Source organism: Phacochoerus africanus, chromosome 3 (assembly GCF_016906955.1).
Source record: "Phacochoerus africanus isolate WHEZ1 chromosome 3, ROS_Pafr_v1, whole genome shotgun sequence".
Taxonomy (NCBI): Eukaryota; Metazoa; Chordata; class Mammalia; order Artiodactyla; family Suidae; genus Phacochoerus; species Phacochoerus africanus.
The window spans coordinates 129,530,087-129,552,202 of record NC_062546.1 but is presented as its reverse complement, the minus strand read 5'-3'; the positions used below and the strand labels follow the sequence as shown (position 1 = coordinate 129,552,202).

At 37.4% G+C, this 22,116-nt stretch overlaps 1 long non-coding RNA gene across 1 annotated transcript in view; it reads right to left on the bottom strand.

Annotated features, from left to right (window-relative positions):
* Positions 1-22,116, bottom strand: part of LOC125122201 (uncharacterized) — a 119,552-nt gene that overhangs the window by 49,882 nt on the left and 47,554 nt on the right. Inside the window, exon 2 of the long non-coding RNA XR_007133727.1 lies at positions 6,083-6,278. This is a non-coding gene — a long non-coding RNA (uncharacterized LOC125122201). The remainder of the gene's footprint in view (positions 1-6,082; positions 6,279-22,116) is intronic.

Genomic DNA, 22,116 nt, shown 5'->3' with positions numbered 1-22,116 from the left:
TACACATAACACATCTGCCCAGCATGCACCTGCCTCTCAGAACCCTCTACAGTGATTCAAAACATGAGCCAGGTTCTGCCACCCCAGGCCCAGGGCCATGAGTCACTGCCAACATGTGGTTCTGTTACTCAAATTGCCTGTATAAATTGCCCTCAAATTTTGCTTATATATGAAGAAAGTGATTTTGAGGGAGCATAATTAACAAAGAAAATGAGAGGATATTTCCCAAGAGCCTAGTGAAACAGGGGAAGGATTCTGATAACTGGGTATTCTACCTAGTAGCACAGCACAAATGGAAACTTTCTTTTGCAGCCCAAGAATATAATTAGAAGTAAATGGTGGCATTATTACATGAATAAATGAGTTAGTCAATCAATCATTGACAAAGCATACTCTGTAATCAAAAGATTTTTCATGTTAAGATTAATTTCATGTAATACAAGTCTAAATATTACATAAACCCCTCCGACATTGAGTTATACTTCATAAGACAAAAAGGGCACTTCGAGCAGCCGAAGAATGGCAGACAGTCAGGAACAATTCTTTGGAATTTCAGGACCTGGGTGGCCACTAACCAAAATCCGGGAAGCTTTGAAATTCAAAGTATAGACTTTCGCTCTCTAAGACTTACACTCTCTAATGCTATAAGCCCTAGCCACTTGTGGTTACTTAACAGTACTGGTGGAGAGAGCATTGAATGACAGGAGAAAATTACCTGGGTCTAAAACTGTCAGCATGCTGTACGCATGAACTATAGCCCAGGTGTTTTATTTCGGTGGTGGGGGCATGGACTATTGAACAGATATTTCTCCTCCTGGACATACAAATAATAATAACACACATTGAATGCGTATGTATTGTTGCAAGGCTTTCATATTCCATTGGAAAGCCATTTCATCCTGAGTATCACAGTGACACAAAGATCCACCAAGATGAGCACACATTTCAAGTCAGTTTATACACTCCCCTCTTGGCAGGTACACTCAAACCAGTCTCTTTGCCTAAACAGCAAAATTTTTTTCTTCTAGCAAAGTGAGGGTAATAATTGATGCAAGGGCCACTTTAAACTAAAAATGTTATATAGTAAATTTAAACTAAAAGTGTTATTATAGTAAATTAAGCCCGAAGGGAGGAATCCAGAAGAATAGCTCTTGATTTTACCTTGATGTTAAGAGGTGGTTCCCCATAAAAGAGTTGATGGGTCTATTACTATTACCCGTCGAGTTATTGCTGAAAGACAGCTACAGTCCTTTTTAGAAAGGAACATGCTCACAGGGCACTTGCTGAGAATTCTTCAACACAAACATTATTCTAATGGTTTCTCAATCCATCTGTTAACTTCTATTTGTGTAGGTTTTTTCCAAGAACTGAAAATTTAGGAAAAGGATAAACTCCCCAGAGATTCAAAGTGTTTCAATAGAGGAACTTCATCTTACACTTCAATGAGAGTGGATTTACTCTTTGGGAGAATTGTGGTAAATACCCACAATCATACTTTATTACCAGATATGCAGTTTTAACTTCTTTTATGGAGGCAAGGCCATAAACTTCCTCAAAGACAATGTCCCTTTACATGGACTAGTGGTTTTCAAAAGTTTAAGAAATCCTAGATATGGAAAATATGAGAGAGCAAGTCTTTATTTGCTCCTTATTCCCCACCTACGTGCAGAATAGTGAACAAATAAGTATTATTAATAATTCTTCAGCTGGTCATGTGAAGCTATAAAATTTGCCTTTATGGTCAACATAGAAGGCATTTTACAGAGAAAAGGACACAATCCACCATTCTTAGAGGCATTTATAAATAAATTGTTTTCAAAATGGGGAGTCCAATAACTGCCATTGACTTCTCTCTCCACCTGGGGACTCTGAGATGGTGCCCTTCATGACTTTTTTCTATTTTATTTCCAGTTCAGATTTTTCCAAATAATCACTAGGATGGCAATTTACATTTTCTTTCATTTTATAAGCCTTTCATAAAATCAGAGTATATTAGAGCTAATAGGAACTTAGCATCCATTAGATCTTAACTCCTCCTTTTATGGGTAAGTGAACTTTAAGGAAGAGTTAAGATGACATCTGTCAGCTGGAGAAAGAATACAACATAGAATCTGAGTCTCTAAATTCTCAGTTAGTGCTTTTTGACTTCTCCAAACCACACTCTTGAGTCTATGATATCTGGAGATCCTCCCCTAAGGCTCTTACTAAAAAACACCAAGGAATCTCCACATTGTTACATTTACATGGCACTGCACATCTCAATACGTAGAACATGATTCAGCCATCATGTATTCAATTTTTTTCAATAAAGGAGGATTTATTAATGTGGCCTTTTATGATTCTAACAATTTTGTTTTGCCAAAAGTGGTTTTCAGTACTTGTACACAGAAGAGAGGGAAATGGAAGCCTGTTCAAGGCATATTTGGGGGCTACAAGCCTTATACTCTAAGGTATCCCCCAAGCTTGAGTTGGCATGCTTTTCTTTGCATTCTCATATCATTATTTCTTCCTTTGGGACACAAGCAACTCTATAATGTCCAGATGGAAGGTTTGAATTGTGTCTATTAGCAAATGCAAAGTTCACAAAGACTCTCTCTCATTATGGTAGGATGAGGAGATAACACTTAGGACTTTGTGTGTTCTTGGTGTGAACAAGGTTAAGAAAGGAAATGGTCTTCCTATTCTTTTTAATAAGTGACCAATATGATTTGTTTTTTTCTCTTACTTAAAACATAGTGTGTTGGAAAAAGTACAAAGTTATAAACCTCTCATTAAAGGCTTTTAAATTATATTGCTTATGTCTGCATTTAGCAGATAAAAAAATGGAGGCTCAATTTATATTGCTTGATAAATTATTATCTTGTAAGTTAAAAAGGTTTCTTTATATCAATTAACTTAAAAATAATGGCCAAAAAAACCTATAAAAATGCAAAAAACAATGTATGCTCAAAAATTAGACAATTTCTCACCATTGAAAATAAAATTAATTTTAAAGGGAAAAGTAGATCTCATATATTCTTTTATATAATCTCTCATATATTCTGATGCTTTTATCTTTGCACTTCTGTAATAATAGGATCATTCTTGAATCATCTATCTCACAACCCACATGCATGATTAGTCATGAAATCATATGGATTTTGTTAGCATCTCTCTAAATGTGACATCTCTCCCCTCCACCTTTACCACTGGCCTAATGACTACAGCAATCTCCTCACTTGTCTACCTTTCTCTTCCAGTCCACCTTGGTGACAGAGTTACCTTCTGAAAAACAAACAAGCGGACAAACAAAGCCAAACAAATCAGACCTGTCATTCCCTTCCTCAAAAGCCATCCTGCTCGTGTATGCCTTTCTCCATCTCTAGAACGTGCCGGAAACCTTGAGCTTCTCCCACAGATGCCTTCTCACCACTCTTTAAACATAGTGCTCCCTTTCAGAACTCCTCTCACTGTTGGTTTCTTCCCCCTGGAATTTCCTTGTGCTGTCTCCCTCTCCGTCTTCAGTTGCATCATTTTGGACCCAGGTCAAATATCAAGACACCTTCGGTAGTCATTTCCAACTCTCCTGGCTGAGGTAGCCACTATCTTGCTTTAGAATTCCCCAACCCATAAAAGACCATTTGTTTTGTCCTCATTATCTGCTTCATCACCTGCCTCTTCTGGTAAACTCTTGCAATGGTTTTCAGACTATTTTAATGCGACTACCATTAGAAATGCATTCTGCACTGTGGTACAGAACATATACACATATGCACACACTCACACAGACACATGCTGAAACTCAGCTTCCACGAAAGGATAAATTTCCTAACTGTGGGTGATGCCCTCTGTTATCTTCTACTCTGATTTTATTTGCTTTAAAGTATATTTATTTCACAACTCAATAATGGGCCACAACTCTCAATTTTAAAAACTCTCTCCTAGATGACAAAGAACTGTCTCTTCCCCATTTTTGCATCCCCAGTGCCTAGCATGAGGAAGGCACTCAATGAATATTTATTAAATGGATGACTAAGCACACATAATACTTCTGAAAACTTTTTTTAAACTTCTTCTCAGCCATAATCCATTTTGTTGTATTCCTTCTCTGTCTTGAGCCTAGCTTTAAACTATGTCCTTGTTTTTCTGCTGCTTGGGAAGAGAGAAGAGAAGAGAATAGATAGGGCCCATATTTGCTACTTGGACACTCTGTTAAAGAGGCATGAAGCTGATGAGCCGAGGAAGTAAATGGTGGTCTAAATGTATTTTGCACTTATTTAGCCTGTTTCATTGATTACTGCTTTTTTTCAATGGGCAGCAAAATTAATTGTGAGTACAAGAATTTCTGTTAAAATTGTTTTTATAGGTTGATTTTGACCCTATTCAAACTACAATATCTTTAAAAAGAAAAGAAATCATCTCTGTCAAGAAAGTGGGTAAGGCTGGTTCTCCAGTTCACCTATATTTTTTACATTTAGTTTGCTTTATGTTTTTAGTTTTTGACTTTCAGTGTTTGACAGACTATAAATTTTATGTTATAAATTTTCTGGTCACAATCCAGACCCTGGATTCTTAACAGATATTAATAATCACACTAGAAACATTTTTCTTGGTCCAATGGCAACCTTGTCAGTTTGTAACCAGGAGTAAATAGAACATTCAGTTCAGTCCATGTGCTCATTTTGAAGCTCAGAGAGAATAAATCAACCTTTTTCTTGATGCTGAGTAGAAGTGGACAGCTTCTGAAAGTCAGTTATAACTAATTTATGGATTCAACTGTCCAAGTGTTGATTTTTTAATAATTATTACTATATAATTGTCCTCTGATAATTTTGAAATGAAAAGCATTTCTTGTGAATTTTAGGCAATGGGCTTAAAATGTAATCAACAGGTTCTTACTATCACTTGTGATTAACACTTTAATTCAGAGATTTCTGTGATTTGAGACATTCCCAATATCACACCTTCTGTCTTTTGGAGACGGAGAAAGGCAGTCAAATGCAAAGCTTGTTCAGAATCATCATAATTAACTATACAGCCTCAGGGAAATGCTTGATATTAATTCTAGAGTTGTAGTTTTAAAATAATTTTCTTTTTTGTTTTTTTTTCAGAATCCTTTTTTTCCCCTAAAAAAAAAAAGCACATCATGTGGAGTCCCAATATTTTGTTAAAAGTAACATAGACAGAGCTTCAGGAAGGGAGGTGCCTTGCCTATCTGGCTATGAAACAGACTTTGAAGAACCTCTTAAATATCTGAGGCCCTACCAGACATAGTCTTCAATCCACACAACTCTAGAACAGAGCAAGGTTGGGAGACAACACAGAAAACTTCAGCTGTTCTTTCCAAAAACACATGCTCAGCTCTCTCTACTCCAGAAATTCAGTGGTTTTGTGTGTGTGTGTGTGTGTGTGTGTGTGTGTGTGTGTATGGTTTGTGAAACATCCAGGCACATGGATTTGAAATAGCTCCTCAGAGATCACTCCTTCCCCTGGTTCCCTAGAACTAATGGGCCTGCTATGTCTCTCTAAGTGCAGTACTGGGATCACCCACATTAGAATCATCTGAAAATTCAAATTTTCCTGGGTCCTGTTGTAGACACACCAAATCAGAATCCCTGGGGGGAATTCTGAGGCACACTTAAGCCTGAGAGCCAATGAGTAGAAGGAGGACAGATGCCTTTGTTTTGTTTTGTTTTTTTCTTTGTGGGGCTATACCTGTGGCTATGGAAGGAAGTTTCTTGGCTAAGGGTCTAATTGGAGCTGAGCTGCCGGCCTATGCCACAGCCACAGCAGTGCAGGATCCTTAACCCACTGAGAAAGGCCAAGTATCAAACCCACATCCTCATGAATACTAGTTGGCTCAACCCACTAAGCCATAGTGGGAACTCCCCAGATGCCCTTTCATAGTCTTAGTGGTAGGTTAAGCAATGGATCCTTTAAAAAGGGAGGTAAGTTGTTAAGAGCCAGAAACATGATGTCAAATCCAGGCATATCCAGGGCTCTTGCCATTGGTCTTTTAAGATTCAAAAAGCACAAATACTACCAGACATAAGCTCAATACTTTCTAAAAAGGTATGGGCCTCCCTATAGTTCCAGCACTTACCTATGAGAATCACTGGGGAATGATTCTGAGGGAGAAACCACAGCACTGTGATGGCACTGCCAGAGCATGTGCAGAATCAAACAGCTGGGTGCAAAGGATACACAAGGGGTCAGTAGCTCTTGTTATAATTCCTTGTCTCATTTGATCCTCAGACTCTACTTTAAATCCATCTGGGTATTCATTCAGGAATTTTGGGCTACCAAGAGAAAAATGAACATAAAGAAATAAATGCTAAAGGCAGTTTTAGAAACAAATCATTATTTCTCAGATACTTTTTTATTTATCATACTGATATTTCAATCTTGCCACTGTGTTTACATCCACAAAGTTGTCCTTATTATCTTGTGATATAGGTTTCTTTCACAAATTTAGAAACAGAATATTATAGAATGATCTTGTCCAGTCATGATGGTGATGACAGCAGTGGCACCTTGCAGCTAAAAACATAACTCTGCAGCTGGATTGCTTGGAGTTGAATGCTGTCTCCAGAAATGATTAGCTCTGTGACTCTGGGAAATTACTTAACCTGTGTCTCAGATTTATCCGTTAAGGTGATGGTAATGATAATAATACATTAGCTACCTTGTATATATTGATTCATATTTATTTTGAACAGTGCCTAGCCCATAGAGGTACTAAGGAAGTGTTTGTTAAATATTTAAACTATATAAAAATAAGCTTTTGTTTCTACATGCTAGACACCATCTAATGATTTGCAATCATCTCATCAGTTAACTGTCCTTGCCACCTTATTATGTAAATTAAAGCATAGAGGACTTATGAAACTTACCCTGGATAAACCCAAGAAAGTGAGCGGCAAAATCCGAATGACATGCATGGACATTGTTAAAGTCTATAATGATTAATATAGTTGAAGTTCTGACCTGATTCTTCTAGATGATGAGATTATCATTAAGAGAAAGGAGACAGAAAGAGAGAAGGAACTGAATATTGAGGAGGGAATGACTGGGGCAGATCTAGCTTATCCAATTTTTTTCCCTATTTCTTATTAGATATCTAATCATTTCAGAGTTAAATTTTCCTACGAGTTTTGGTTTCTTTAGAAATTGATTTTATCCATCTCCCTGTATCCATGCTTGAGTGTATTTAAGTGCATGGGGCTAGAATTATAATTCTAATTGTGTTTGTGAGTGTAGCCGCTGGGAGGACTCTGTGTGAAGTCCTTGCAGTCATTCCTTTGTCTTCAGGGAGCAGTGTGGGATGGATTCCCCCAACTCCCCTTCCTCTGGGAAGACCAACCTTCCCAGAGGCCAGCCCAGCTGAGTGCCATCTTTCACTGAGGTTTTAACCCCACTCCAATATCCCTCCCATCTAGCTGAGAGGTGGCCTCTTCAACAACCTTCTGGGAGAGGCAAGCCTGGGCTTTATTCAGAGTTGCATGACATTATTTCCTCTCAACCCATATTAGTCACAGGCTCATCCCTCTTTTTTTATAGTAGATGAACAACTCTGTTTGCATCTTCTTGAACTTCAAAAAGATCTTTGTATGCAGAGCGGTTACAGAGAAGCCAATGATCATAGGATCATTTATTTATACTATTACGGCACAATAGAAGTCACTTTGGTCCTTGAATGTGTTCAATGACTCATGATATTTTTTCCCAAGTTCTTTGACCTCTGCTCCTTTCCAAATTCTCCCATCTCCAATAAATTTGCTTCAAAACCACAGAAAAACCACAGCTGTGTTTGTTGATCAGGAAGCTGAAGAATGAAAGTAACTGTTTCCATGAGGAATCTTCAAAGGAGGTAAAATTAGTTCCCTGTTGTCTGCATATAACCAGATATTAAGAGATTTCAGAAATGAAAGTTGTCATTACTTGTTTGGAAAATATTTTCTCATGATAAAAAATAGAAAAGTTATGGTTGCATCACTAAGATCAGCGGAATTATATGTTTTGTTATTACATTGTAGCATTACAAATGAGATGACACAAATCACGATGAATGCATGATAGAAAGTAATAATAGATTAAATGTATTTAATCATTTTAAAAGGCAAATATGATTATCAGAATGTAAAATATTAAATGTCGAAGTCAACGAAAACATGTAGGATTAACAAAAGAAGACATTGATTTATGGAAATTATGTAGTGTTCTAGACCTCCAGAGGGCGCTGTTGCATTTACACAGAAACATTTAAATATGTACACATTCTCCTGAAATTAAAAAAATGAGAATTTTGAGCATTTCTAACTTGTTTCCACATAAAACAAGGAAGATTCAATAAGCATAACAATAATTTGTCTTCTAAAGGATCAACCGAAGCTTATCTCATTTAACAAAACTGTTTTTTTTTAAAACCTAAAGATGTTTCCTAATAAAAGAATGAAAAATTCAGGTCGTTTGGGATGATATTTATAACTTTTGTTTGAACAAAATGAGCTTTGCATTAGTCATAGACATTAAAGTGACTGTAAGTTCAAAAATACATTCAGAGATTTAAAATCATTTAAAGTTTTTTGAGCATCAAGAGGTAAATCACAACCAAAAAAAAATTTCTTTTAAGGAAAATCTACAGAGTTTGATACACATACAGTCTTTACCTAAGATTATTTTGCACTGTTACAATCTGTCATTTCATACATATTCTTACAGTATGAGTGATTTTATGTACCGATGAAAATGAATCTGAGAGGCAATAGCAAAAAAGCAGTAAACCAGTTTTTGGAAATTATTCCAAAGCTACATGACAATGTTAGAAGGATATATCTTACAAGATTTTGAATTTATGTGAAATGGTTGCAAATATGTACACCCAACTGTAATCTGTAGATACTTGTTTCAAATAATACTACTTCTTTTTAAAAAGCAATGATTAAAATCGATTTTAAGTAATCCTTTTTGAAATTCACTGGCATACTGGTTTTCTTAATTTTGACAGCTATTCTGAATCTTTGTCATACTTACAGAATGATCTGAATCATGATGTTATTTTTATACTCACTAATTACTACCAGAATTTCATACAGAAATGCCCCTGGAATGTGATAAAGAAATAATTTCAATTGCTTCAGATCTTTAAATTTCTCGTTTGCACTTTCTCTGGTTTAAAATCATCCTGGCATTGTTTTACTAAAAAGCAAACTGTTTTCCTCCAAAGTCAAAAAGGGGCTAAAACAAATAGTTAACCCTTGGTAACATTAGTTAATAGTCAATGACATCATTTATTAATGCAGATAATAGAACCGAAAGTCGCTGAATCTAAAAAGCATCCCTGAATTGATAACATTTTTTTTGTCATTAAGAGAAAAATACATTTGGGAAATGTGTAGAATAACTGATGAATCATACTTGAATTAAAATGATTAATAGTAAATCCAAGTCAGGAAGTTAAACAACATATTCATTGAAATGTGAGGGTGTTGTTAGAGAATTTGTGAAATACATGTAAACAACAGCACAATGAAATATGCCACGTCTATAACATCCCTCTCTCGGGAACACAAGCTAGCATAGACTCTGTTTCCTTCATATTTCTTAGAGGGAGGAGAGAATTAATATCCCTTGTGGCTACATGAGAAGAAAGTAACCAAGATGGGAACAAAGTGAGAGCTCAGGGAGGCAGATGGATGGCAATTTCCCATATTTATGGGTGACTGTGGACACAGATGGAACTGTCTAATGTTTAACTTGAGCTGATCTAGATGACATCATAAGGGAGATTTCAATCAAAGAGGCTCACAGGTAGAAAGGGAAGACAAAATGTAAATTTCTCTAAGACCCAGCCTCACAAACTATTCTCATATTTTGAGAGATCTTGAGATTAGGGTATCTAGGGAAAATATTAAAATATTTAATACCCTGGAGGATAGCTAGGAAAAAGACCCATTGGCAAATGACAGTGGCATGCTGGTGACAAAGCATGCATTTGAGCTTACGATCTTCTAACCTTTTTTTTTTTTTAAATAACCCTTCCTATTGGGCCATAATAGTCCCTAATTGTAGGCACTATATTCTACATGCAGGCTAAAAACTGCCAGCACAGCACAGTACATGGAGATTTAGAATTGGAAATAACAGTTAACAACAACGACAAACCAAAGAAAGTATACGTTAGATTTATGAACTTATAAAATTTCCATTTTACTCTTACTTTTCAAAATTCCCAAACACTTAGATACAATGTAAACAAGGTACTGCATTTTAAAGTACTTTGGAACTGTAAAGAGTTCTCCTATATTAGCCTAATGTCATATGTGGTTTTATCTCAGGGGAGATCCCAGGCATCTTTTACAGCAATGGAGTCTTAATCCTTTCTTAGGAAAAGAAGAAATAGAACAGTTTCTTTGAATATTTACCCTGGATTAAAATCAAGGAAGAAGTGAATCTTATCTGCTATCTCTTTATTTAGGCAGTGAATGATGAGACACAGTTGTTCCCGCTTCACCCTAGCTCTTCAGTGACACCTTGCACTGGCTTCAATGACATCTTGCACCATGCCTTTAGGAGACCCACTGGATACACATTCTGCCAGAAACCTTGTGTTGTGCATGTGACAGTGTTATTGATAATGTTTCAGAAACTTTGTACAAACCTCAAAGAGTGCATATAAAATCATGTGATGCTTTCTTTCTTTTTTTTTTTTTTTTTAATGAATCCAATAGACATAGGACCAGGACAGAAATAATACAAAAAATCAGTTCTTGGAGTTCTCTTGTGGGGCAACTGGTTAAAAATCCGGTTTTATCACTACTGTGACTCACGTTGCTGCCATGGTGAGGTTCAATCCCTGGCCCAGACACCTCCACATGTCACCGGCACAGCCAAAATAAAATTAAAAGGAGAGAGAATCAGGAGTTCCCGTCGTGGCGCAGTGGTTAACGAATCCGACTAGGAACCATGAGGTTGCGGGTTCGGTCCCTGCCCTTGCTCAGTGGATTAACGATCCGGCGTTGCCGTGAGCTGTGGTGTAGGTTGCAGACGCGGCTCGGATCCTGCGTTGCTGTGGCTCTGGCGTAGGCCGGTGGCTACAGCTCCGATTCGACCCCTAGCCTGGGAACCTCCATATGCCGCGGGAGTGGCCCAAAGAAATAGCAAAAAGACAAAAAAAAAAAAAGAGAGAGAGAGAGAATCAGTTCTTTTCATTACAGTATTGATTTTGAAACCAATAAGCCATCTCCATCTGTGAAGAGAATCATCTCAAGGAAAAGGGGCCTAGATTAATATCATGAGGTTGGACCCTTGTGTATTTTTGCCTGTGGGCTGTGTCTGAAGGAATACTGACTCTCTTTAGGTGAAAGGGAAAGTAATGCATGTGGACATGATATGCTAAGCCAAAAAGTGAGACATGTACGGAGGATATTTGTGAAATGATAAAGGAGAGTAATATAGGAGAAAGTAGGTAGATTCTGAGACTGCAAGTCAAAGTACTCACAAGATTTTTCACACTGGACTGGGGCCAAAGACTTACCTGTGAACTTAGTGTCATGTCTGCTAACTCAAGGCTAGAGTTAAAGAAACATGCTCAGAATTCCCTTATGGCTTGTAAATGCTCTGATTCTATGATCTATGTGTGTGAGTGAGTGAGTGTGTGTGTGTGTGTGTGTGTCTGTGTCTGTGTGCATTCTACTATGTTATCACTCTTGGAGTTTATTTTATTGCCTTTTTAGGGCTGCACCTGCAGCATTTGGAAGTTCCCAGGCCAAGGTTTGAATAGGAGCTGCAGCTGCTGGCCTATGCTACAGCAACACAAGATCCAGGGATACTAGTTGGGTTCTTAATTCACTGAGCCACAATGGGAACGGTTTACTCTTAGAGTTTAAAAGAAATCAAGTTTACAGCAATACAATTAATGTTCAGTTATATGGAACCAAATATGTAGGCAAAGAATTTTATCAAAAGTGTAAGTATTCGAAATTGTTTTAAGGGTGAATATATGCATACACCATTGCAATACCCTGGCATTCTGTATTTGAATTAAAAAAATCGGGAGTTCCCATCATGGCTCAGCGGAATGAATCTATTATCCATGAGGACACAGGTTCGATCCCTGGCCTTGCTCAGTGGGTTAAGGATCCAGCTTGCCATGAGCTGTGGTGTAGGTCGCAGATGTGGCTCGGAACCCGAGTTGCTATGGATGGTGGTGTAGGCCAGCAGCTACAGCTCCAATTCAACCCCTAGTCTGAGAACCTCCATATGGCATGGATACGGCCCTAAAAAAAAAAAGACACACACAAAAAAATACTTAACATTTCAGTAATTATCCTGCGTGTATATTACAAAGAGGTAATTGTTAAATATAAAATTCTAAACTTCTCTATTCACTCATACATAGATGTTGTCTTTTCAATTTCATATGTGGTAGCCTTGGCCAAAGAGTTTACACATAACTCTCTCTGCACAAATTTAAATATCTAAGGTATTCTGCTCTGGAGCTAGTAACATAATAGCTTGACTTTATGTTTTATTGCCAGAAATTTCTCCATTTCAGCATGCTATTTTATTGAGAGATATATATAGTAAACAATGATTTAAAATGCACATAAAAATCACTAGATGAAAATGTCTGTCTTTTTCTGTCATATTCACTATACAAATCTGAACCTACATCCATACATAGATTTATGCAATTGGATAAAAATCTCACAATAATATCTTAAAGCCTATCTATTTGTGAGAATTAGCCTATTCAACAAATTCAGTAAGGTAGGGTTTTAGGAACTTCGCTAGTCCTCTGCTCAAGATTGTCTCCACAGACAGGTCTCACAGCATTTGCACTGCTTGTAAACGCTCGCAGTCAGTCCATATCATCCAGGCTTATTCTCCAGGCAGGTGAAACTTCCCTATGACTGTGGAGGTCTCTCTGTTTAGGGTCAAAGATACCTTAAAATTTTTTTTCTTTTTTTGGCTAATGTTTTTTAAAGCAATTCATAGTGTCAGTATAATATCTCTCTGCCGAAAACAAGAGCAACTGGCTTTGCTAAATCCTGCAGTCAACCTATCTTTTTCTAACGCCTCAGGAGAAGCAGAAAACCAGAGAGACAACAATTGGATAGGAAAAGGGAAGTTCGGGGCGGGCGGGGAGGGGAAGTCACCTGCTCATTATTTCGCTGCTCCCTGACGTCCTCTGAATTCAGTCGTAAAATTACGTATATAATGAGCATTGTCTACCTTCCTTTCTCCTTTTACTTCACTATAAAATTTCTCGATATGGTGGATTCTCTGCCTTTTCATGCTTTCTCCCCTTCTCTTTTTAATCCCTAAAAATCTAGTTACTGACACCTCCCAGTCTGATCTGGATATCTTAGTCACCAAACTAAATGATCAGTCCTCAATATTTATTTTTCTTAAGCTTAGATGCTATTGACTGCTCGCTGCTTGAATTTCTCCTGATAAGAAACTGATCTTCTTTTCTTTCCTTCTACATCTTTGGTCTCTGGATTTGCTTTTTCCTTTCATTTGTTCTTTCTCACACCCCTAACAAGCAGACATTGCACCATCTTTACAACCACATTTTCTTTCTTAATCGTGTATTTTCTCCCTTGCTGATTTCATTCACTCTCATATTTGCAGTCATCGTCTCTGTGTGCAACCAAAAATTTCCACTTTTAGCCCCAATTTCTCTTTCTCTAGCTTCTGATTTTCCAGCTACATGCTAGAACATTCTGACTCAATGTTAATTGACATATGAAACTTTTAACATATGCAAATATGAACTACTCTACTGTCCTAGACCTTTTTCTCTGGATGTCTCAACATCTGTCAATGGTCCTCCACCATCTTCCAAGGGGCTCCACAAAGCCCAGACATGGGCTTCCTAAGTTGTGACTTTCCTGAAATAAGCGCAAAACATTGTGTGTATTACTTTTATATTACTGTTTCTCAGGAAAGTTTTTAGAAATTTTATCAGTGTTTCAAGGAAGTCAGATATCCAAAAAAAAAGGAAAAAAAGCTTAAAAACTACTGTGGCACTGCTGGATTTAACACCTTATTTTTCTATTCCTATATGTATATGTTAATCTCATAATTAGCTCACAAATCCATATTTCTAGCTTGTTTTTCAATCATTTTGATCACATTTCTTAGCTATTATATACTGGAATAAATTATCAGTTTTTGGTTTGGTTTTGCTCAAAAACAGAGAAGAAACATAAACTTCTCTGTCCAGAAAAGGAAGTGTAAATCTTAGATGATGATTTGGTATACAAAATTATGAAATTATCTTTAAATTTAAAAAATTTAAATCATTTTACTTCTATCGCCAAAGATGTAATTTGGCCTTCAAAAATTGTACCATTTATGTGTGTGGATAGCCTAGTTTTGTTCCTATCTCAGATCAGGAACTCATGTGTAAAACTAAAAGGTCAATTTGAAATATCTGGCTGTTTGGCATCGGATGAGGAAGGACTGTGCTCTCAACTAATTCAACTGTTACAATATCAGGGTAATGATTCTAAGAAAACATATCTGAGCCTTTGTTTGAATGAATTAGATTGCTCTTTGTACAAAATGACATCAAAAGCTGTTCTCCTCACACAGACAAATTATGCTCATATCTGGTCCTTTTTTTCTTTTAGTTTTCGTCCTGAAGTTTAATGGCATGTAGATATGACTTCCTGATCAGAAAATTAACCACCCTGTTAAACTGCTTACTTTTCTTTTTATATGGAGTAATTCTGTTTTCTATTGACTCTCATCTCACTTATCACTATGAAATAAAGCTTATAAATTCAACTTCCTTACCTATATATAAATTAATGTATTTATATTTTCTGTGCCAGAGACTGTAGTAGGTGTCGAAACACAAAGAACAAGACCCAGTTCCTACCCTTAAGGAGCACAAAGTCTAACAAATATGTATTGACCTTACAAAATATTGCTGTATTTATACTAGTATTATTACTACTATTATTATTTTAATGATTATTATACCTAGTCCCAGCAAAGGGCATATATACACTTTTTATGATAATATGGATTACTTGCAAGAAACAGTGTTCTCTAATATAAGCAAGATTTTCTTTATAAAGGTGGAGAAATGTTGTCAATTTTCTCCTTGAACTTCTACCCCCTTGTAATCAGGAACTAATTAATTAATTAGATAATATTTCTAAAGTGCATTGAAGATGAGCAGCCTCACACAAATGCTAAGTATTTTAAAGTCATGTATTGCCTCATATACTAGACAGGATTCTTAAAAGTTTGGAAAGGACAATTTGAACAAATTACATTTCATCTAAATGAAAAATCTAGGCATATACTGAAGGCAGGGGGTAGGCAGAAGTAGGAAAGGTTGGATGGAAAAGTGCAAGTGTAACCAAGGGAAGGAGAATGACCCTTTACATTTCTCTCTATCATCATAACACAAAAGAGACACATGCATCTTTCTTAAACTGGTGAAAGAGAATACAAATTTTTAAAAATGAAATAGTATTATCATTTTTCTCAAACTTTTTGCAATCGTTAATAGAACCAGGTCAGTGCTTCCCAATGAAAGTGATTATTTTATGTTTTTGGAACTTAATTCAAGACCAAAATATCCAATTTGGAATCCTCATGATCTAGATTTGGACTGCCTAAATTTGTGAGATAATTATCAATACTTGCTTCATTGTGAATTGCATAGCCCAAGACAATACCAATGCCTGGGAAGGTTAGAGGAAAAAGGAATTGAGGCTGATGCTCCACCGCTGATCAATGTAGAAAACTAAGCTCTGACATGAGCTTTGGGACTAATGATTTCTCAACCTGAGTAAATCACTCAGATAACTTATTAGACCTACACTTAGTGTTGCAGTTTTTAAACATGAGCCATATGGGAAGTTCAACTCTCAAAGGAATTATATCTGCTTCAGTTAAGGGTGGTTATCTTGGAATCCTTCCATACTTCCTTTTGTGGGGGGGGGGGGTCTTTTTAGGGCCACACCTATGGCATATGCAAGTTCCCAGGCTAGGGGTCAAATCAGAGCTGTAGCTGCCACAGCCACAGCAAGGCAGAATCCAAGCCTCGTCTTCAACACACACCACGGCTCATGGCAACACATTGGGATCCTTAACCCACCAAGCAAGGCCAGGGATGGAACGCACATCCTCATGGATACTAGTCTGGTTCATTACTTCTGAGCCACAATGGGAACTCCTCCATACTTTCTTTTAAAGCCAGTAACACAGATGTTTCAGAACGTGAGAAACAGAGACCAATAAGAAAGCATTGCTATTGTGTGATGTTTCACTCTCCTGGAATTCTTTTCAGTGCTTTCGGATTATGGCTGGTGTCATTTTTTTCTTATGGATGTTTGAGGAACAGATCTGAACCACAGAGTTCACTTGGCTTTAGCCATATTCGAGTAAGGTAAAGTACCCAGTACTCTGAGAGGATATAATGAGGGCCCTGACTCTCTCAAGGCTGTTGATCAGAGAGGGTGTCTAGGAGGAGGTGGGCCATTGGCTAAGAAATGAGTAAATAGGACAAAATGAGGCAAGGCTTTGGGGGAGTAAAGGGTGGCTTTCCAGGCAGAAGAAAGAGGGTGTGCAAATGCCTTGTGCATTCAAGGAACCAAAGGAAGACCCAGGTATCTACAGCAAGAGCCAGTTGTGGCTGAAGGTGGTAGAGGCCAGACTTTACAAGGCCTGGGCAGCCAAAGAAATCAGGTTTTTAGGAGTTCCTGTCATGGCTCAGTGGAACGAATCTGACTAGCATCCATGAGGATGCAGGGTCAATCCCTGGCCTTGCTCAGTGAGGTTTGGCCTCAACTCAGCATCAACCACTGCGGGCTTCACAAGTGACTACTCATAAGTAGGGAGTTTTATTTCCCCTTTTCTCTTTTTTGAGAGCATAAATGATGGTGTCTGAAAGTATACAATTATAACTCTGCCTCACTCAAAGTGGAATAAATGGTGTCATCCAATCTTTGTTATCTCATTGTAGACTCCAAGAATTGGGTTTCTTTATAATTTTTCACGATAACAGGAAAGAGCAACTAAATAGAATTTTTGGGTAAATAGAGACCTAGTTACAGGACTTTTGTAAAGCTAAGTTCTCTACTGGGAAGCACTCCCAGATTTTGATTCAACTTGCTTAATAGTCACAGTATGTTTATTCTATTATCTTCCTATAAGGAAGCAAATAGCCATCAATATTGAATGAGTGGTAAGGGATCCCACAAGATTTGACAAAGGATCTTCCCATACAGTTGTTTAGAGGACAAATATAAATAATGAGAAGGGTACTGGAGGTGGGGGTAGTAAGAGGAAGGGGAGCACTGTTGTTTTTGCTCTTACAACTGTCATCATAGCCATAGTCAACCACAGTTATGAGACTTCCAAACAGTGAACTACACAGCTGACTTCAGGGCCTCTGAGCTTTCTTTTTCTTTTTCTTATTTTTAGGGCACACCTGCGGCATATGGAAGTTCCCAGGTTAGGGGTCGAATCAGAGCTACAGCTACTGGCCAATATCAGAGACACAGAAACCTGGGATCTGAGCCACATCTATGACCTACACCACAGCTCACAGCAATGCCAGATCGCCACCTACTGAGGGGGGCCAGGAATTAAATCCGTGGCATCCTCATGGATTCAGTCAGATTCATTTCTGCTGAGCCACAACGGGAAATCCCTCCGAGCTCTTCCCTTCCAAGGTACTATCAATGGCAGCATGATTTAGATCATGGAGACTAGAGTTAGGCACAAATCATCAGAGAAAGTGAGGGAGGAGTCAGTCCCAGAGCACCAAGGATCAAAATCAAGAAAATGGAAGTTCAAGTATCTAGTCTAAGTGGTAGGAACAGAGTGGAAAGAGAATGACCAAGCCAAGGGAAAGCCTGGTCTGAAACCAAGAAAGAAAATTTCTGCTAAAAAGTCAAATTTCTTTGGTCATCCCATTTCTGGCATTTGGGTGTGTCAGGCTGGACTAAAGTCCAAGTCTGAGGCAAATGGTTTTCCTCCTTAGGAATCCTTTTTCCTTATGGTACAATATGGGCCCATCTATTCAGCACCTGCCTTAGTTTCACTCCTGATCAGGCAATGGCTATTTCTGGGAGCACCAGGGCATTTTATGAAACTTTTTTCTGTATCAAAGACTGAATAGGTTCCCTCCCTTGAGATTGAACTCTGCATAATGGCAGCTAGTTTATCAGATCAACTCATCTATCTTAGCATGTTCATAAATGTTTATATGACAGTGCATTGCTTTTCTAAGGGAAAAGGAATTTTTTCAGGGCATTGCCTTAACCCAAAGAATGGTTATGGCCCAAGTTTTATGCAGACAACCCATGAAGCTCTTATGATCAAACATAAGGTATGAAATCCACTCTTTGACTAAGAAAACCTGGGGGGTAACTACATCTATATGGTAGTTGTGAAGAAAATTGAATCCTGAGGTAGGTTTGCCTTGGTTCAAATCCTTGCTCTGCCTCTTAACCAGCAGTGTGACTTTGAGATAGTTACACACTCCCTCTGTTCTCAGTTTCTTCATCTATAAAATTGGTATAATAATAATAGCTTATGTGGTTGTTATGAGGATAAACGAGTCAAAAGATTTAATTATCTGGGGCAGGGCCACCTCTATATAGGAGTTAGTAATCATTACTGTTCTGGATAGAGAGTATAGCGTATTGGTTAAGAACTCTGGCGCTGGCCTTAGACGTATCTGTTCAAATCCAAGTTTTCCTATGTATAAGGAGCTCTGAGAAACTACCCCATTTCTCAGCCTCAGTTTCCTTATCTACAAAGTGGGTGATGAGAATCAAATCAGATTTACGTATCAAGACTTTACACACAGTCAATGTTAGCAATTCTTTTTTCCCATTTCTCATTTTGTTTGACTGTTTTTCCACAGGGTTATATTATGTCATGGTCTGTGATATCTGGATGGAAGATGTTTTTCTATTGGTGTTATAAATATCCAGATTGAGAGGAATATTTTGAGTAATAAAGTAACACCAAGTGTTACATGTGTAGAATGTTTTCTCAACTCTCTTTAAGGGTTTGACACCATTTAAAAAATTAATAAAGAAAGCTATTGCTATCTAGGTGCAAATTGGTGTTGGTTGTAAAGTAAGGTTTCTCAGGTAAAGATTTACTCCTATTTGTAGAGACTGCATATTTTCTGGAAAGTTTAGGTGTCAGAGGCTTGTAGCTTGCTTTCAGCAGCTCCCAGGAAATGTGATTATACTCAATCTTCATGTTGAAGTTCTCTATGCAAATGCAGGAGGCTCTTGCCTTGAGAAAAATCTTTAAAAGTTGCACAGCTCCCCAGAAGCAGAGGTTGGGAGGGAGGCATGCTTTGTGTCATACACATTAATTCAGTTGGCACATTACAATGTTAAACTAAATGACATTATTACAAAGCTGTGCTAAGAAGTGTTGACAGGTCCATATGGTAATTTTACAATGTATAATGAACACACAGACTCCTTTCTTGCAGAAATTTATAGTTCAAATCTATACCCAGGATATCCAGTTTTATTTCCAGAAACTTAAATTGACTTATTACGATGTAGTGAATGTATAAATTAGTTCCAGTAGTTAAACTGAAACATTTCCCTACAGACTCAATTAGATTCATTAATCTGCTGTGTAGACCTGTAAACGGCCCATTGTTCTTTTCCCCCCAAAATGTCAAAAACTATTTCTCTAACTATAAAATATTTCCTAGAAAAACTGCTTTAAATGGTCAGAATTATTGTATATTAGAAGCCCAGATCTACAAATTATCTTATTGCACTGGTACTTTTTTCCCCCAAAGAAAAATAGGGTCCAGCCCTTGCCAAGTAATTTAGTGGGGTTAGTAACTGGACGTGATGCTCTATCACACTGAAAATGCATTGATATTAAGAAAAGATCATCTTTTCCCCTGTCCAGCTGGATAAATCAGCTGGCGTTGGGGCACACCGTGTAGGCTCCTAACCACACAGCTTTTTCCTTTGAAAACTTTTGTTGATGTGCCTCCCTCAGCCCGAAGTGAGACAGCTCATCAGTCCATGGTGATGTTCCATGGAGGCTGAGTAAAATAATACAACCTGTTAATGAATCCCATTTCAAATGATGCACACCTGTGCCTTACCTTTTTAAAAATGCCACCCTCCATGCGAGAACTGGAGAGGCCACTGCACAGCAGAGCTTTAAACACAAATCTTTTTTTTTTTTTTTTTAAGCTACTGTTGTGGAATTTAACAAAATAAAAAAACCCACAAAACTTGTTTTATTGATTGATGAAGGTGACTGCTTTTACTTACTGCATGATATTTTTTGCTGCTGTGATTTATTAAACATTATTCCTTGTTTGAAAAACCTTTGCAACTCTTACCTTTGACTTTTATTTTTTAATGGCTCAGCTCAAATAATCTTTACAGGTTTGCATTTAATGCTAGCTTTGATTATGTTTTTAGTTTGGGGTAGACATGCAACTGTTCCATTTTAAAGATGAGAGGGGGTTGCTTGAGCCATTCTCAGACAAGCTGATTCTAATATGAGCTGAAACTGAAATATTTAAGATTCATTTGACTATATTTAACATAAAACAATCAGCTTTCTTTAAGCGGGGAAAGAGCTATTTTTAAGGATGTGGGAGTGTCTCACAGGTCAAGGAATGAAAAACAAATAGTCCCCAGGAAAATTTTGGAACCAAGGATTCAAATATTTCCCTCTTTCCACCTTTCTCCTTTCTTTGTATCTATTTCATTCTTATTCATTATTAATTCAATCCCACATTAGCTTTCTTTACTTCTCTTGTCCATAAAATGGGAAATACGGCTGAAAGAAATTCCCCAACTTTTACATTATAGACTGAATTTTCTCTTATCACAATCCCAAGTTTTTTATTGACACATAGTTAATTTACAATGTGTGTCAGTGTCAGATATACAGAAAAGTGATTCAGTTTTGCATGTATACATTATTTTTCAGATTCTTTTCGATCACAGGTTATTACAAGATATTGAGTACAGTTCCCTGTGCTATATAGTAAGTCCTTATTTACCTATTTTACACATAGTAGTGTATATGTTAATCCCAAACTCCCAATTTATCCTTCTTTCCTCTTTAGTAACCATAAGTTTGTTTTCTATGCCCGTGAGTCTATTTCTGTTTTATACATAAGTTCATTTGTATCATTTTTTAGATTCCATACATGAGTGCTATCATATGATATTTGTCTTTCTCTGGTTTACTTCACTTAATATGCTAATCTCTATGTCCACCCCTGTTGCTGAAAATGGCATTATTTCTTTTTTTTAACCCCAATTTTAGAAAGATTCTGATTAGATTGCTTCAGTTCCTACTTCTGAGACAATCAAATGTGATTGAGCAGTAGTAGGGAAGAGGGAGTGCTTTGTATTAGACAGAGATTATATAAAAATGTTACTCTTACTAGCTGCTTGGAGAGGAAGACAAAGATAGGGAATTCCCAGAAAACGGTGATGGTGGTAAGTGGAGGTCAGTGTTGAAGTGAATCATGACTGTAATAAATACCTATCCACCTTATTTTTAAATGTCCTCCCTCCAAGGTCTTATCTCTAAGCCCAAGATAATGTAGACAGAGCAGTAGGTGCTTCAAAAGTTAGAAATATTGGACTTTTCCTCCAGGATGATATTTCCAGTGAGAAATATAATGTGTTGGAATAATCAGCTTCCTGTTCGCAGTCCCATGTTCATCTGCTCACAGGACACACACAATTTTCCTGCCAACGTGTAGCATAACATTTCCTTCCCCCACTCTTTCTATTTCATTAATATGGAGGTGGGGAAGGGGTGTGCCAGATTCTTCTTACAACATATTTCCCCCTAATTTTTCAACTTATCACCTCCCTTCTTGGAATCCTAGCTTTTCATGACAAATTGAAGACTTCTTGCTTGTGCAAATCTGTTCGATGTTAATATCTGCACCTGCACTTCTGGGCTGTGGCAAAGCAGCCACACACTCACAATAAAGGTAAATTTTCACACCCAGGAGAGATGCAAGGCCTGAAATCAGCAAATCCAGTGCAAGCATTTCCCTGTGCCTTCAATTCAGTGATTTCTTCTGTTCAAGCATCCTGCCCCATGGCTCAGCATATTGCATTCCAATCCAAA